This window comes from Chroicocephalus ridibundus, chromosome 1, assembly GCF_963924245.1.
Source record: "Chroicocephalus ridibundus chromosome 1, bChrRid1.1, whole genome shotgun sequence".
Lineage (NCBI taxonomy): Eukaryota > Metazoa > Chordata > Aves > Charadriiformes > Laridae > Chroicocephalus > Chroicocephalus ridibundus.
In genome coordinates this window covers 178,317,767-178,336,376 of record NC_086284.1, presented here as the reverse complement: position 1 = coordinate 178,336,376, position 18,610 = coordinate 178,317,767, and the positions used below count along the sequence as shown (strand labels likewise).

The 18,610-nt window shown below is 44.0% G+C and overlaps 1 protein-coding gene across 2 annotated transcripts in view; it reads left to right on the top strand.

Annotated features, from left to right (window-relative positions):
* The first annotated feature begins 1,433 nt into the window (after positions 1 to 1,433).
* NAV3 (neuron navigator 3) overlaps positions 1,434 to 18,610 on the top strand; it is a 566,306-nt gene continuing 549,129 nt past the window's right edge. Inside the window, exon 1 of one of the 2 annotated variants that reach the window (XM_063322883.1) lies at positions 1,434 to 1,684. The gene's annotated coding sequence lies outside the window, so the exon portion shown is untranslated. Of the gene's footprint in view, positions 1,685 to 3,515; positions 3,575 to 18,610 lie in introns of those variants that run through there. The other variant, XM_063322884.1, reaches the window with a different exon arrangement.

Genomic DNA, 18,610 nt, shown 5'->3' with positions numbered 1-18,610 from the left:
GAGGCCTAAGCCGTTCATAGTCTGCAAGAGGAAGGTTTTTCAAAGGCCCACAGGTGTCATGGGGGCCACTAACTGCAAACCATCTTCCGTAAACCTACCATTTGCCATGTGTTCTTCTTCCTCTAGCTCTTACAGGAAGAAAGGAGAGAAAAAATTCACATTTTGACTCCAGGGGAGGAATCCAGATGCTTTTGGACTCGGATGTTACTCACTGGTCTTTTTCTTCTCTCCCTCCCACTGTTGCCTCCCTTTTCCTGCAATAGCACAGTGATTCTTTTCTTCACAGGTGTTTAAGGCAATAACCTGCAGACTTTTTTCTCCACGTTTCACATTTCTGAGGGCTGGAGCACATAGAGTATTGTCTGCAACAACAGAGCAAAGATGGGGTTCCCCTGTGCTCTGCGGGCAGACATTTTTCAGAGCTGGAATAATTTAGAAGCCCTGTCCCCCATCAGCAGAAACTCGTGGAATATATTCTGTGTGGGCAAAAAAACCTGGCCTTTGGGTGGCAGATCCTGAATCAGTCGCAGACCTGACACTGCTGGAGCAGAGAGGGGACTTTGTGGTGGGAGGTGGGACACACGCCAGTGGGACAGAGCAGACCAGCATGAGAGGGGTGAGGGTGGAGACAGAGTAGGGCAGAGTGAAGTGGTGGCAACGGCTGCCACCTTGTCCACCCAGTCACGCCAGAGTCCACTTGTGCCTGCGAGTGGCAGCTGTTGGCACAGCTCTACCCATGGCTGGGCTTCAAATGGGTCCAGCTTCCCTCCTCCAGGTCCTGCGGGCCAAGCTCGCGTCTCAGGACCGATGGACTTGACAAGCGCTTCAAATGGTGAGTAAGGAGCACAGGGAGGACGACCTGTTTCAGAACAGTTCGCTTCTTTTTTTGAGTCTTTTAATTGCAGCTAAAAATAAGTGCCGGGCTGTGGGAGGGGGTTAGGAAGTTTTCATCCTCCCCCCCCTCCGCATTTTCGACCCTTTACTTCCCTTTTGTCTGTCCTCACCGCTTATTACGAGCTCTCAGAGGCCGGGGCTGCCTCTTCTTATCCATGCCTGCCTACAGCGCTCGTTGCATCTGAGCCCTGTGGAGGCCTTTGGATCCTGCTGTTACGTATATAATAATTCCTAACGCCCAGGGCTACACGCAGCGCGTACTTCGCTCCGTTTTCCCCCTGCGCCCCCGCGGATGCCCGTACCTCAGCCCATCCGCGCCTGGGCGCCGCGGGAAACTTTTGGTTAAAAAGGGCACACCCGGAGGGGGGGCAGCGGCGCCCGGCGAGCACGGCCCCTTTAAATTCCAGCTGTGCGGCGGAGGCGGGGGGGGCAGCACCGCTGGCGGCGCGGGGCTGGGGCCGGGGCCGGCTGCCGGTGCGCGGCGGCGGAGAGCAGCCCGCGGCCGGCGGCAGCGGGGGGGAGCGCAGCCCTGCGCCCGGGGGGAGGCAGCGGCTGCCGGCGCCGCGGTCCCTCAGCGGAGGCGGAGAGGATGAGGGTGGCTTCTGGCTTTTTTTTTTGCCTCCTCGCGATGATTTCCATAGTAACCTGATCGAGCGGTGCAATTTCGGAAACTGGGGTGGCTTTATTATTATTATTTTTATTTTTTTTTACTCCCCCCATTTATTTTTTCTTTTCCCCCTCTCTCCCCCGGCTTCTCCCCCCTCGCTCCCCGAGGAGTGCCAGCCGGCAGGTAAGGTGCCCCGACCCCGCGGGGGTATTTCTGCGCCGCCGAACTTCCCTGGGCGGGCAGCGGCGAGGCGCGGGGTGCTGCTGCCCGCGGGGCTCCACCGTGCGCGGCCGGGGGTGGCAGCCCGGGGCCGGGGCCGGAGCCGGGGCCGCAGCCCCGCCGGCTGCCGGGGGGCGGTACGTCGGGGCGGGGTGCCGCGGTGCCGGGGAGCCCGGCGGGGGGTTACCCCCCGGGGAGACCGCCGAGCTCTTCTTACCCTCTTTGTTCGCTTGTTCCCAGAGAGGGTTTTATTCCTCCCTTTGTTTCTCCCTCCTTTTCTTCTCTCTCTCCCCCCCCCCCCGCCCCATCCCTCCCCTGCCTGGTTTGTTTCCTTGATCATCTTTCCTTCCTCCTCCCTTTTGTGAGGGTGAGAAATCGCACGCACTTTACCTTAAAATCTGCGGCGAGCGAGGACGCAGCCACCCGGCCGCCCGCTCCCGGTACCCGCCGCATCTCCGCACCTCCCCTACCCCCGGCCGTGCCCCCCGCCCGCAGCCCCCGCTGGGGCGGGCAGGCGACAGCCCTCGCCGTGGCGTCGGAGAGGAGAGGGGCAGAGTAGCCCAAAGCATCCCCCGGCTGGGTGCCGCGGTCTGGGCCACCTCCCCCGGCGGGGGGAAGCACATCGTGGAAACCTGTGAGCAGGTTAGTCTAGAAGCTTCTACTTCCATGACCCGTGCCTTGCCCACCCGCCCGCCTGGACCCGTCCGGAGAAGTTGAGGATGAGGGACGCGTCTTCTTGCTGCTGCCTTGGCGTTGGGTTGGCAACAGCACTGATGGCCCAGTGGGTCCTGAGCTGCCCCCCAGCCCCAGCCCTGCTCCACAGCCTCCTCACGCTGCCGTACACCACCATCTCCCCTGCCTGGGGGGGCTGCGCGGGGAAGGCCAGGGGTTTGGGTTAGGTGATGAGGTCTTCTTCCAATTGCCGTCCTACTCGGTTGGTAGCGCCCTTGCTATTGCCAGGCGGTAGTTGTTCACCAAGCTGGTCTCTGCTAAAACTTACTGTTGCTTGCTGTCTTCCCCAGCCCTCTGGCTTTCATCCCTAGATGGTGTTTTCGGCTGTGACTCAGTTTGGGGTGGGGGGGTGGGTGGGGGAGGCTGTCATTTTTTATATTGGTTTGCACTGAGCGCAATGAATAGATGAGTCTGGTCAAGGCTTTTTGTTTCTGTCATAAGTGATCAATAATCATCTGGTGGTAAGATGATCTTATTACAGAAAAAGCCAAAGTGCACACTGAGAAGAGCTGAAATACAAGGTCAATAACTCTTGGGTTATCAACGTTAAACCTGCTTTGCATATTTGAAGATGACGTATTCCTTTCAAAGTAAAGGCAACTTCGAGCTTTTGATGAGCTTTATTTTCAGTGTAAATAATAAGCATACAGTTAACATAGGAAACCAGCCTTGCTTTGGAGATTACCCACCCTAAAACATCCCTGGACCTTTTAAAATCTTTTTCTTTTGTCAAGGTGGAGGAGGATGGCAGTCCTCTTAGGTGACAAGAGTTTTTGTAGCTCCCAGTACAAAGGTTGGTTTGTTCCTAGTGCCCAGCAACTGCTACAGGCTTTCCAGACACAAAAGAAAGGCGTAGTCTGTGGCCTGAAGATCGTGCATGCTAAAAAGGCAGTCAGCTGGAGGGTAACGCAGATCACCAACCAGCTCCGCCGCTGCTGCCTAATAACTAGCATCATTCCGGGAAATGTAACAGTTCAGTGAGACAAGTAATTTGTGCGGAGGTGCTGGTGGCTCGGGGAGGGACAGCCGCCGTAACCCTCGGGTCCAGCCTTCGGTGGCGGCGGTATGAGGAGCTGGGGCTGCGAGAGAGGGAGCCTGGACAGGAGGAAGCACCGGGGCCAGGTGAGGCAACCTTTCCTGGACAAGGAGACAGACAGAGTGCGGGAGCAGGGGGTGCATGACCGTGAAAAGGGAGCAGGGCAGATAATCAGCAGGGGAAGAGGTTATGCGGGGACTCGGAGCCTGACATAAAAAGCTTGAAGTAATGAGTTTTATCTACGAAATCTAGTTCTTAAATTGTATGTGCTTGCCAATTAGCTAACCATTCTGCAAATCAGAATGGAATTCAGATCGTATCTTGGTAAATGTATTGACTCTGAAGTGCTGCAAGGGAAAAAAAATAATAATAATCTCTCCTCTTTCCCCTACTGTGGGCTTTAACTGTGAAGAAAAATCAGATCTGAGAATTGAGGAACCTTTTAATATACTCACTTTCCTGAGTTCACATTCTATCTAGCCTAGACTCCCATGGTTAAAATCAAAAAACTCCTATGGTAATATGACTTCAGGGGGCCAAATTCAGAGCAGTTGTAGGGCATTTTCACCAGAGAACATTGCAGGGCGTTGTGAGGAGGGGTCAGCATCAGTCACAGTATGGATTAAAGTGCAGGAGATGCGTAGCTTTTACCTCGCAGGGGGCATGCATCCCATACAAAACACTTAGAGTACAGTGAGGGAACCTAAAGCCCTCTTGGGCTCCTCTGATAAACACTTCCCTGTTACATGTATACAAAAAAAAGAGTTGCAGCATAACCTTTATTCTCCTATATTAAAGAGTATGTTCATGTATGTACGTATTAGTTTATGTGTGTCATAACAGTTTTCAAAATGGCTGAATGATACTGATCCAATTAAAAATACTGTGAGACAATAGCTGAAATCAGCTGAAATTTCAGCTTGTGAGAATTGTAAATGACAATTTCAGTTTTACGTCGCTTAAGCAGCTAGCCGCCACAACTCATAGGAACTGACAGAGCCCTTCATAAAGCTATTGTTTCACCCAGATTTGACTAGTTTGGACTTAGGAAAAGTAGAGGGGAATCAATGCCAGAAATTGCCACCAAGACCAGCACCCTGGGCAAGAGCATTTACGGCTGTATTTCGGAGTCTGGGAATGTTTGCTTTAGATGGGCTAGCGTTAATGTGGTTTATACTACAGAGGATCAAAAATTCATTATGTTTGATTGGTAGCGCAGGGATGTAATAATAGAGAATTTCTCATTTTCTTAGAGAAGTGTTATCTAATTCATGCTCAATTTTGCAATTAAGCTACACATTGAGATGGATCAGAGGTGTATGGCTGGGAGATGTGTAGTTGTTTTTTTAATAGGGAATCTGACTTGCACTGATGCGTGTGCGTTTTTGGGGTTTTTTTTGTACTAGCCGCCTGTGGTATCGCCTGCACGTGTTGATGGAGCAGTCTGCCCGAGAGCTGTTAGAATTTGCATGTACAGAACCGGTTTGTTTATATGTAGATCAGTTATTACTGCGAAGACAAGTGTATGCGTGGAAAATTGTTGCCACAGATGGATGCTGGCTTCTGAAAACCGGGTCCCAGTTTCAAGATAAACCTCTTTAAGATAAACTTTCATGAATAACGTCAGAGAAACAAGCAAATCAGGAGCAAAAATACTGCTGTGTTTTCAATTATGTTCTGCATCCAGTCTGTGCTAGTCAGTATAATATACATTGTAAGGACCCAACACTATTCTTGCCATTAAAATACTTAAGATTTTGTTGATGTAAAATCAGCCTTGCCCAGATGCTCAGCATTTGCCTGACAATCATTATAAGAAATACTATGGTAAAACTTCCTTGTAGAAATATTCTGTAGAAAGATGTAATATGTGATGCTAATTGCTATATGTTTTGCTTTTAATCTTCTTTAATGTTTCTTTTCTACCCTTGAAAATGACTGCATACAAATAGCACCTCAGTTGTTTTTTCCCGCTTTCCCATCTATATTTAGAATCGTATCTATTTAATTGAGTGACAAATGTGATGTCTTTCTCCTGTTAACCCGACAAAGAGAGACAGGGTAATGGGAGTGTGAGCTGGCCTCTCTTCTCAACTGGACGTTAGCAGGCCAGCATTTGGCTTTGAGTCCCATCTCTGAGCATCCCCCAGGGCTCACTGGTCCTGGTGCCCTGCGCTTCCAGTCCTCTGGAGTTGGACTCTCGCAAGGCGTGAGAAACCCCGTACAGACCAGAAGCATTAAAAAAGCCAGTCCTCCTTCTGACAGAGCTTCTAGGTCCTTACTGGCTACTCGGAGCACTGCTTCACATGGTTGTCTTCATGCAAATCAGGTGTCCTCTGAGGAGCTCAGTTTAGGATGGTGCAAGCACTAACGCTCCCTTCTATGTAACTATGTACATGCAAGTCAGGAAAATGTATGTAAAAGTGGCTTCTTCCAGGGATTTGTGTGAAATGGAGACAGCCGAACCTAAGGTCTGATAAGCTTTAGCTCTGTTAACTTCAGTGGAAGGAGAAGATGTTCAGGCCTTTCCAGAATAGGCCAGTAAATGTCATTTACTACAGTGACTGGTTCACAGTGTTTGTGTTTAAGTGGTGTCTAGAGAACTCAGTCAGGCTCATGGCTCCGTAGGGCAAATGTGTTCCATGTCCAGACACTTAAGTCAGTAGACAAAGGAGACAGCAATGTCCTTTTAGACTAATTCTGAGAGACAGAAGAGGAATGTGAGTAAGAAAAATAAGGCCGTGCTATTATGTCTACTGATACGTTGATGACTTTCCATCTCTGAACGTCATTAAAAAATAATAATGGCACTCTGTTATACCACAATATAGTCATCACTGATTGGTTTACACATATGCATCATGCTGCAGCAGTGGGTGCTCAGCTGGAGTTCGAAACAGAGGTGGTCCCAGTCGGTGCTTGGAGAGTAGCCCACTGATGATACCTTTTAGATGGAAACATTGAAAATAATTGAGTAGTAACTGAAAGCTGGTGAAGTAATAGTGTTAGTAAGGAAAGTGAAGATTTATACTGAATCAAACAAACATTTGTGTAAAGTTAAAAAAAGCCTAAGAGCTATTAAAGATCATAAGAAAGAATGCTTGACTCAGAGCTGACAGAAATAGAAGCAGTTGTTGTTTCACCAGATTTTGATGAATCTTCTGTCAGTGACAAATACAAAACTTGAGATTTTTTTGGTTATTCAGAACTATGCTCATAGAGAAATAAAACACAATCCTAGAGGCCTTTTAAATGGGGCATCCTGCAGTGTTCTAAATAATTTGGTTTGGAGGGAAAATATATCAAATATGTTTACATGTCAGAAAAACAACATGAGGTATTTTTCATATTAGATTTATTACATATATACCTTCTTCTATGTGGAAAAATTAGATAAATGCGCTGCTTCTCTCTATGCTATTGACATTTTCATTGGCAAGATGATGGATGCTGTTTGAAACAAAATGGTTTGCTGAAGACTAGGAGAATCACCAGTTTAGGTTTGGGAAGAAATATCTTCCACAAGGAAGATGGTACAATCTGTAAATGAAGCATTAATCAAGTTTATAGTTACAAATTTGAAATTATGGTGCAATTACCTTTTTCAGGAGTAGTTGCTGCATCGAGGGTTCTGTTTTGCTCATGTTTGGCTATTTTTCACAATGATGTCAATTACCTCATACAGTGAAATGTTACTTTTTCTCAAGCGTATATGTAACATCTAGCTTTTTTTGGCCAGGAGGCTCAGTTCCACCTGGCTTGTAAATAGAGATCCATGTCTGCCTCCGTTTTATATAACGTCAAGTTAGTTGGAAAACCAGTCCTAGGTAACATGGCAATTTGGAAGAGCATGTTGAAAACAAAATTGTCTAATAGTTCATTATGAAAAATTCTGTTTACTGCAGATGAACAGGTTTTATGGTAAAACTCCAGCTGGACTATAAAATTTTCATCTTTGGTCTTTGGACAACGTCCTAATATGTTGTTATTAAGCCATAAAAGTTAGTAAAGCAGGGTAAAATACATTAAATTGGCAATATTTAAAATAACCTTGACAAACCAGCAGTTAAAAATTGTTGAAGGAACCGCTGATGAATCTGCAGAAGAACCTAAGAAGATAAGGGTTGCTATGATCTATTTAAGGACACTGCAAATTCATGCAGCATCACTCTTCTGGAAGTAAGAAATCCAAATACCCTTACAGAAAGTCTTAAGTCGCCACAGACAAAGCTGATTAGTCATCCAAACCACCAAAATAGTTAAAGCAAGAGTCAATATATCTTGGAATATACACTGGAGAATTGCTTTAGTTATTTAAAAGTGTTTCAATATGCATAAGGCACTGAGTTACGCTGCAAACTATTAGGCAATGTAAGACTCCAGTAAAATCACGATTACTTAATTTTGAAGCTTTATCTGCATGTGACAGATACAAACTCCTGTAGAGCTCATATATTTGGTGGCATGATTTCTTTAAGATATCTCCACGGAAGCTGAAAAATATAATTCTGAAGAATATAAGAAAGGGGTGACTTTGCATGTAGGAATTGCCTCAGTAAGACTGAGCAAAAGTGGAAGAATGCGGAGTATGCCACATCAACACTGATGCACAGTGCATTTTCAAAGTGCTTCTTTTGGGATGCAGGCTGCTTATGAAGAGAGACAGGGGAACCAATTTTAAGGAAAAAAACCACCAACTAATAGTAATTCATTCTGGAGCAGTAATAAGTGAACTAGGTCATTACTTTGGAGGGTCTGGGAGGTATTTGTTTTTCTTCTGTTGCTAGAAAACCCTGTTTATATAACCTGTTGTCCTTTCTCTTGAGTATCAAAGCAGTCCGGTGGTTCTGTGTCCCCGTGACGCAGAGGTAGTGAAGGCAAACCTTCAGAGACTGTCACAACATTATCATTATTTTGGCAGTGCATTGGAGATAATTTCAGCAATGAGGCAAAGAAGCTCTGCAATGATGAGCAGGTTTCAAGCTGGATAGCTGGGTAGAAATAAACAGTCCCAAGTGGTCAGGTACCAGTTTAAAACCACCCTGCTAAGATTTTTATTGTTTGCAGAATACAGTGCCCAGATTGTGAATGACTTCTAAATAAAAGCAATAGCTGTTTAGCTTTTTTTCCTTCCTTCCTCTGCCCAATACTAATACTCCTAGCAGCTATGCTAAGGCATATGGAGGACAGGGAGGTGATTCGAGACAGTCAGCATGGCTTCAGCAAGGGCAAGTCCTGCCTGACCAACCTAGTGGCCTTCTATGATGGAGTGACTACATCAGTGGTCAAGGGAAGAGCTACAGATGTTGTCTACATGGACTTCTGTAAGGCCTTTGACACAGTCTCCCACAACATCCTGCTCTCTAAATTGGAGAGATAGGGATTTGATGGGTGGACTGTTCAGTGGATGAGGAATTGGTTGGATGGTCGCATCCAGAGGGTAATGGTCAATGGCTGAATGTCCAGATGAAGATCAGTGGCAAGTGGTGTCCCTCAGGAGTCTGTATTAGGACCGGTACTGTTTAATATTGTCATCACTGACAGACAGTGGGATCGAGTGCATCCTCAGCAAGTTCGCAGATGACACCAACCTGAGTGGTGCGGATGACGTGCCTGAGAGACAGAATGCCATCCAGAGGGACCTGGACAAGCTTGAGAAGTGGGCCTGCGTGAACCTCATGAGGTTCAACAAGGCCAAGTACAAGGTTCTGCACATGGGTTGGGTCAATCCCAAGCACAAATACAAGCTGGGTGGAGAATGGATTGAGAGCAGCCCTGAGGAGAAGGACGTGGGGGTGTTGGTTGATGAGAAGCTCAGCGTGAGCCGTCAATGTGCGCTTGCAGCCCAGAAAGCCAACTGTATCCTGAGCTGCATCAAAAGAAGCGTGGCCAGCAGGTTGAGGGAGGTGATTCTGCTGCTCTGCTGCGCTCTGGTGAGACCCCACCTGGAGTACAGCGTCCAGCTCTGGAGCCCTCAGCACAGAAAAGACATGGACCTGTTGGAGCGAGTCCAGAGGATGGCGTCAAAAATGATCAGAGGGCTAGAGCACCTCTCCTATAAGGACAGGCTGAGAGAGTTGGTGTTGTTCAGCCTGGAAAAGAGAGGGCTCCGGGGAGACCTTATTGCAGCCTTCCAGTACCTGAAGGGGGCTTATAAGAAAGATGGGGACAGACTTTTTAGTAGGGCCTGTAGCTGTAGGACAAAGGGTAATGGTTTTAAACTAAAAGACAGTAGATTCAGACTAGATATAAGGAAGAAAATTTTTATAATGAGAGGGGTGGAACACTGGAACAGGTTGCCCAGTGAAGTGGTAGATGCCTCATCCCTGGAAACAGTCAAGGTCAAGTTGGACGGGCTCTGAGCAACCTGATCTAGTTTAAGATGTCCCTGCTCATTGCAGGGAGGTTGGACTAGACGATGTTTAAAGCTCCCTTCCAACTATTCTATGATTCTGTGTTTCTAAAATACTTAATAACTTTTATTTTTAACTTCATCCCCATCCTCTTTCACCACCATTGTTGCCTGTTTGATGCCCTTTGAACATACGTACATCTTCCATGTCTGCATGGTGATGACTGCAGTAGGGAGTCATGGAATGACATTCCAAGTCGCAACTTCAGTGACTCAATGGAACACCCTTTGATGATTCTCTGAAATATTCAAAATTCCCGTTGATGATTCTCTGAACTATTAAAAATTCCCATTTACTGCCTGTATTTGGTGTGGGTGCCTCTTCTTATCTGACAAAGTTCTGCAAATGGGTTTCACAGAACACAATAACAAAGTGGGGTTTTACCCCTTTCTTGCTTTTATCCAGCAAACAAAAATCTTCCCTAAAATGAGAAAAGTTCTTCAAAAAAGAGAAAGGACAAGCAGCAAAGGCAGCAGAAACTAAGACCTTGTCAGCAGATATGAGCGCAGCTGAAGCTAGAGCAATTAAATAAAGCTCCCGTGATTCTGAACATTGAAATGTCCCTTTGAATTTTTGGACACTTATTTAATTTTCAACACTGCTGAGAAAAGGAAAACATACTAGGGTGATTGGAACATTGGAAGACCAAAATATTTTACTTAGGGGTTTTTTTTTGTTTGTTTAGAAGGGGAGATAGAGCAGGAAAAGGATTTGTTTCTGGATAAAATTTTCATTTTTTCATTCAGGGCCAAGCTCTGCGTTTCATTGTCAGGAGTTAAGGACTGATAACACATTCCACTGGCATATATTTACGGGCAATGCTTTCACCTGACTAATCTCAGAAGGATCAGCCGTGCTCTTGACCATCTTTCTTTGGGTTACATGGCCTACCTCCAGCCTAACCTCTCTCTTACTCTAGTACAGAGACAAGGGAGAACCAAACTCTACTACACAAATTGCTACGTGCTCCTTTTTGGCAAGTGCTGAACTGAAAAGACATTTTAGTTCGTTTTTAATAAGTAGCTAAAAGGAGTCGAATGAAAGGACTTCCGTAACTTGACTTACTATAGATGTAGTATGAGAAATGTACGTGCTCTTTGATTCATGTAGTTTTCTATCACGTTTTATTAATGAACAGATGAAGGCAAAATGACAGTCTGCATCACTCGCTCTTGGTGAGATTTTGCTGGTAAATGGCAAAGTGTCGAGGAAGTTTTGACTGTGATAGTGCTGCTGAAAAGGATGCAAGTGATAGTTTGAGCTTAACATAGACGCACTATTAGTTTACATAGCTACGTACTGATGACATTTAAATCCACATTTTCTGCAGTGCAGTTTAAATGATGCTTGTGTCCTTGTGGTCATTTTGTTATGTCTCTGTAGCTGCTCATTTTCAGCAGGAGTCGGTTTTTAAACACTGACTTTAACACTGAGTCAGTTTTGACTAAAGCTCTGTAATTTGTTTTTAAAAGGTATACTACATTAGAAACCAAACATAAATTTCTCTCGTTTACAGTAGGCTGGCTGTAAGATAATTTTCTGTGATCTCATCCATAGAGGAATCAATTAAGAATTCTTGCTGCTTACTAACCCATTCCCTTGCTATTCATTTTGTGCACTTTGATAGAAGATTAAGCTTGAATACATTTGATTTATATTTTCATTTTTTGAGGGAATTTATAAGTATCTCTTTTGTAAGAGATCTTTGTGGATCCACACCATTGTGTATCTTTTTCTTGCATAGCATGTTGCAAATAGTTCACGTTATGGGTAGAAAACAAAGTTCCCTAAGGTATCTTGTGGATGTCAATTAAGTAATTTGGGGACTTCTGGCTGACTACCTGGAAAACACCATCAGACTCTGTGGCCATTTTGGGCACTTCTTTGATTTGCTTTTTCATTTTTTCTTTATTGTTTGTAATCTGCCTTAGAAAGGTAGGCAACCACACTGGATACAACATTGGCTAACTAATGGCTTAAATGTTGAGTAGCAAAGTAGTTAACAGCTTTGAATGTGTGTTTTGTCAACCTCTTTCAGTCAATAACCCACTGAAATAGGGGAAAGAGCCAAATTAGTCTCTTGAAGCTACTGCCAGTGTAATCTGCTGCCAGATTGAAGAAGAAAGCACTACTGGCTACTTTCACAACGACAAGGATTAAATCCTAGTGGTTCTGCCAGGCATACTTCTAGCCTGGTTGCTTCTGTTGAGTTTATCACCGTGGCAAGTCTTTTTATTTTTTTAAGAGAAAGAAATCTGAAGAAGCCTTTGGAAATAACAAAGGTTACTGATCTTGAATTCTTGGATTCAGTTGTACATGTTACATTTCATAGTAGTTTCCAGTTTTGATATTAGTCACCTGTGAACTGACCACTGATAGACTCCAGAGAGAATGAATTTCTCCAAGCAGCCCTTCAAAAGACTGTGTTTATGGTCATAGTCAGAGTAGGCTAAAATAAGCAAAACCTCCAGACTCCCCTTGCCTAGACTATAAGCCAGCTCCGCGAGGCAGCTGTAAACCCGTTTCTTAAGATATTGTTCCTGTTCTATGCTACAGGCACCTGCTGTTTCAAAACATCATCCCCACCATAGGGTGGAGGATGGAAAAAGCTGGCTACAGTCTCAGTATGGGCTGGTTTTTGGAGGCAGGATGACTTTGCTTTGCTCCTACCATGTATTTTGTCATCGTTACCATTGAACTTGTCTCCTGAAATTGGATATCTAAGTGGTTTGGTGACTGGAAACCAAGTGCAGTGACAGCACTAGTACAGCATCTCTTAAACAGTCCTTGGTCAGTTTATTCCTGAATGGCTGGAGTCCTTCTGGCATTGTTTGCTCTGTGAAGGAATACACTTCATTCACATATTTGTGGTAGTATTAAAGTAATTAGTCCCGTATTTCCCCACATTCTTTGAACTATGGTGTATCTCATAATGTTAAAGCTAATAGAGTAAATATGTGGATGAGAAAAAGAAATATTTGGCCCCATATGCTACATTCTGAAACATTTTAGTTTTCTGTGTGTTAGCAGGATTATAGAGAGCCCTTTAATGTGAGACTTCTGAAGAGTAAAGTAAAATCAGTTTCCTTAGTTATTAAGGCTCATTGCAAGAATTTGCTAGCATCAGTGACATGATTACAGACCGGATTTAAACCAGGTGTGGGCCCATGAAATTCCCAAGTGTACAAACTTATAAGCACTTTTTAAAACATTGCGTATGTTATAGCTGCAGGCTGTTGTTGGTAGGTCTGCTCTTCCCTAACTTACCCAGCTGCTGCTCATGCTGATGAAAGCTTCAGTGCAGTAACTTCATGGCACATAATTCAATGATGTTAGAATAGGATAATTCATTCCCTTCCCTCACACATTTTATTTCTTTCTATTAAATAAATTTCAGGCTCAGAAGTAACAAGGGAGTTGAGTTCGTGACCTGAATATAGCTGAGATTTACCTGCAGATTACTTCCAGTCCCATCACATGTTCCTTCCGTTTTCAAACTGCTGCTCTCTCTAGTAATGTCACATCAGTTTTTCATGCAGAAGTTTTGAGGCACTGAGTTCCAACCATTTTCATTTTATGATGATCAGTCAATGCGTGCAAGTCAAATCCTGATTTATTCCAGCCATTAAGTGGCACAGATTCTTGGGTATTTGGACTGCAAGCAATACGTTATGCCAGAAGCAGACAACTTTTCTGATGCTCCAGCACATGCATTGCAATCTTCACACAGTGAGAGCCGCAGAACTGGTGTCTCCTCCTTGCAGAGTGAATGGGGAAAGTAAGGTTTCTGTCAGGAGGGAGATGCCTCCAGAGCTCCAATACATTGTCCCTTGCAGACAGGGTTGGTCCTAGACTGACGTAATGATCGCCTCAGCATCATCTCTTAGCGCAATTCCTTTCTCTTGCGGGATCTGAACTACCTGGCAGTTTCTGCGTGGCCCCAGTGTGAGAGTTACGCTTGAAGTAATGTCAAATGAAGCCTGGTGCTAAGCGTGCAGGTTACTCACTGCTGCTTCATCGTTGCACTGACACACAGGATTTTTAATATATGCCACCAAATGCCACATAGGTCAAGGTTAGCCTGGTATTAAGGCAGTTATTTAAAATGCATATGCACTGGTCTTGAAGTTGGTACTACAGATCCTCAAATTAATTTTCTGAAAATGTGTGGCACTTGTTAAGGAGAAGAGACAGGAATACAAGCATTTTTTTGAAGCAGTAAGTAATGGAAAGGTAAAGAGGGCCTGAGATGTTTGTTTATATTCTTTTATTAAACCCGCTTCCATAAATTGCTGAATGACTTGGTGTTTGTTTTAAAAACTATGAATATCTATCCCTAGCTGCACGTGCCTCTGATAGCTCCTAGGTGTGCCCATGCTGTCCTGGGGAGCAGGCAAGAAACATCATCCTCCTTCTACCCAGCCCTCTTGTTCAACAGCTCCTGTGAGATAAAGTGACCGACAGTCTTCAGTGACCCATACCGACACTTTCCACTTTGAGAGCCTGAAATAGATTTTCCTTGTCTCTGACACGTGAAAATCCTGTCTGTGTCCTACGACCCATTGCCTGAAGGGTGCAGGAGAGCAAGTAGCAGCTATGGAGGCACTGGAGTCTGAGGCAGCAGAAATCCGTTTGCAGAGTGCCCCAACACACAACTTTCTCACCATTCGTTATAAAACCAGCCTCCTCTGACACTACTAAAGACTTCTGGAGTTGGCCAAGGTAATGATAAAATGCACATCTTGCTGGACAAAGAGCGGTGCATGTGCAGTGCCTTCCCATCCAGGGTAATGCAGAGTAACTCCACAACAGGAGGGATTTTAGCAATAAGGTTAACAGCTGTTCCTAGTACAGTGGTTAAATGAGTCCAGAAGTGCTGAGGAGGCATGTTCTGGACTTGCATATCATAGACTCATCTGTGGTCATGAATATGAGTTGTCATCTGAGAGTATCCACCAGGATGCTTGTCTGGAAATAATTAGAAGTCAGATCCATTGATATCTACCTGCTGAAATCAAAGACGTTTGGTATAAGTTGTTACTCTTGAAGAATATTTACAAATTCATCTGATTTTCTTATTCAGCGAAACGTGTTTTCGGAAGAGTGGAATTAAACCTAATGAGGAACCTGCAGGCTCAGTCTGTCCAGCCGACCTTGGTGCTCCAGAGGTCAGAGGTGCTGCCAGCTGAGCTATGTAGGTGGTTGGATATCACTTGAATTTTTTTCCTCTTCTCTGACTTGATCACTTAATGGAGTTTGAGAAATATTTTCTGAGTAAACACAGCAGCCCTTGTTTTCACTGCTGAAAAGATGACTTGGGAAGAATCTTCCTTCTGTAAATAGCAGTAATAATGCTAGAGATTTGCATTGCATCATGAATACAGTTTAGGCAGAATTAAAGAAAAAAACCAAAAAGATCAGCCTGAGAAATGAAAAAGGTGTATTATACTGGTAGGTTCATTCCACCTTGCAGGAAAGAAGAGAGGAACAAATTCTAAGTGAACTTGTTACCCTTTTTATATCTTTCCTTTTTCCTATTGGTATGGCGATGCTTTTGAAACTTTTCAAATGTTGCTCCATAGTTTCTAGATACGTAGAGAATATGCAGGAATGATGGCTGCTTCACTCTCTTTGCTTTGCTTTGTTTTTTCAAGTGAATATTATAGAGCACACATTTGGAGAGGGACTGGTTAGTGCTCTTTCCACCCCAGCCCAATATTTTTTTTTTTTTAATGAAGACTTCTGACACCCCTTTAGATAGTAATTTTAACTAATTTCCCAATTATTAAGAATATACCCGCTCAGAGAAACATTCTAAACACCACAATTGTGGAGATTAATTGTTCAGATGTAATTAGAGCCATGCTCTGTGCTCAAAAGCACTGGTGAATGTCTACAGTCGCATCATTTAAATCATTTAAATCTATCTTGGACTAATGCCATTATCTCTAAAATCAAAATCTGCCCCGTAGCACTTGGTTATCCTTTTGCTTACGATATTTTTATTGAGGCCTGATGTCAGCGTCTTCAAGGCGCTAGTGAAACTAGTCTTTTCATCCTTAAAAAAACAAACAAAACCTGGGCAAGCTCTTTGGAGGAGAGATGAAACAATTGCTTCTCTCTAGTGGTCATTCCCTTCAGACTTTGGAACAGAAGGCAAAGCCTGTTCTCTGTGCCGCAGTTTTCTGAAGATTAAATGCGAAATAATTACTACTTTTCAGTTGTGTGAATCAACGGGACACAAGGCAAGAATAGTTGGGGGGGGTGTTGAAAGACAGGGAGGGGGTGATGGTGTTAATGTGAAAGAAGTGGGTGGTAATCGCACATTAAAGACTCTGGGACATTAACCTTTGACTTGCACATGTTGTTTATTTCATGCTTGATTAATGGTTTTTGAAATTTAGAAGGAAAGGCACCTTTTGGCCTTTTAAACAATGCACACCTTCAGTGAAACACTTCCCTTTGTTTTGGTTGCTTATTGGAAAGGGGAAAATCGAATGGTGTTATTCAGACTCCCAGCCATTTGATTGCATTTATAGCAGCAGTCGATGGCCTCTTATTTGGAGCCGGTGCGGTTTCACTGGGAGTGCAAGACGTGCTGCATTCATCCGGAGGATTAACTGAATTCTCTGAATTAGGAGGGTGACCTTGTCAAGCACAACGTGTTTGGCTACCTGAGGTATTGGTTCTCCTTGCTTTTAGGGGAGGTTTGGTTTGTGGTTTTGGGGGTGTTTTTTCTTTCTTTTTTTTTTTTTTTTTTTTTTTTAAAAATGTCCCTGAAGTTTGTATGCTACCTTATCCAGGTTCCCTTCCCCATTTGTATCTTTGAGTGAGTGCTGACAGCATTTTTAATGTGACATGTCAGTGTCTTCCAAGTACTAGTGAAAACAGTCTTTTATCCTTAAAAAAACAAACAATGAGCGTTAGACAAAATTCTGCCTCTGCCACAGGTGTAGGGTCCTGTTGATTCCCTGTGGGAAAAACGGGTGCTTGCAAGGGCCTGACTGGGCTTATAAATCTCCGGTCATACATTGAGACAGGCCAGCTCTAGGATGAATGAATTGGGTTGAATACTACTCTGCTGACAGTGTTACCGTATTTCATGTTTTAACTCACAGAGTAGTAAATTGTCACCTTTGTGTATGACCCCTTCGTATTTCCAAAGCAGATTCACTGTGATCAGTGCAATTTACTTGTTGTCAGTATTTTACATAAGACCCTTAAAACCACAAATTCACAGTTCTCAATGTGAGATATTATGGATCAGATTTTTTTAAAGCTGTTTAAGGTCTTCAGGTCTGTAGCTGTAAAATTCTAACCCTAAAGGTCCTGGGGTGAAACAATCCTGTTTTCCTCCAATCCTTAGTGCAAATTTCTTTAAACAATGTAGTATAACAATATAGAAATTGTTTTTTCTATAGATGTTTTCCTTCGCGTTACATGAGTGAAATGCCTCGTACATATTCACCTACAAAGAGCTTTGGGTTGAAAAATCAGCATAATGAAACGTTGTTTAGTGTTGTAGACGTTACTCTGTTTGCATAGCATGCAGTTTTATTTCTGTAAATATCAGATATTCATATCTGTTATTTATGTAAATTTCTATGTCTGCTATAGATTTGCAATCTTTGCATGTTCTCTATTGAACTTTGATTATGCTGTTTGTAAAACATAGACAAGAATTTAATGCCCGTTCCTGGTGATGATGAAGCATTTTCTTGCTTCTCAGAAGCACACTCAATCTTTTAATTTTATCAGAGGTGGAATTTAAATAGATACATCTGAAAAAGCTGGCTGAATGCGTGTGTTTTTGTTTGTTATGGAGCTTTCCGTAAAGGGTAGGTGACTGTGAAAAGAGCCGCTGTGTGTGGGAGTGCTGGTGTTTGAACTGCTGATTGCTGCCAAAGGTTACTGGAGTGAAGACAAATGAATCCTTCAAGGCAATTAAAAGTAATGTAGTTGATGAAACAGAAGCTGCTAATCCCTTCCAGTTTCATATAACTTTAGATTTAGGTCAGCACACCAGTGACATAAGCTGCACAGAAGGTGAAAGCCACTGCTAAAACTTCCGTACGGATGGTGTGCGGCGGCACGTCTTGTGGGGGGGACGGACTACCAGGAGCGTATCACACGGATGCTCTAAGAACCCCAGCGGTTCCCCATTTGATTCTGAATACGCTTCGAGGTCCTGATCCTGCTGTTCTTCAAGGACTAGGGCCTGTCTTGGAGACTACCTTTCCGTTTTCAGCCCGGATGCACAGGTTTAACCAAGATGCTGCACTTTCTATAGCCATGTGTGAAACTGGGAGTCAGAGGCAGAGAATGCTTTAAGCATGGGTTGAGCAACCAGTAAAGGTCAGAGTGAGCCTGGACCTGCTTCCAGCATGCTGTGAAGACCAGAGTTTTCCCTATAAATCTTCCCTCAGCAGAGGGATCCAAATTAATTTAATTCTCATAGCAGGGAAGAAGTGGGAAGAGGAAAAGGGTGGAGTAGTAGGATAGAAAAGAACATGGGAATCGAAAAATGCAGGGGAATGTAATAAGCATGTGTTGTTCTGGAAAGAAGGCTGATTTAAAAAAAATTAAGCTTCCTGCTATTAACTAAAATAATACACATCCAAACAAGCTTAAAATAGACATCTTTCCTATCTTTCTGTTAAGAAAAAAAAAAAAAGGAAAGAAACCATCTCTGTTTTTTATCAATTTTGT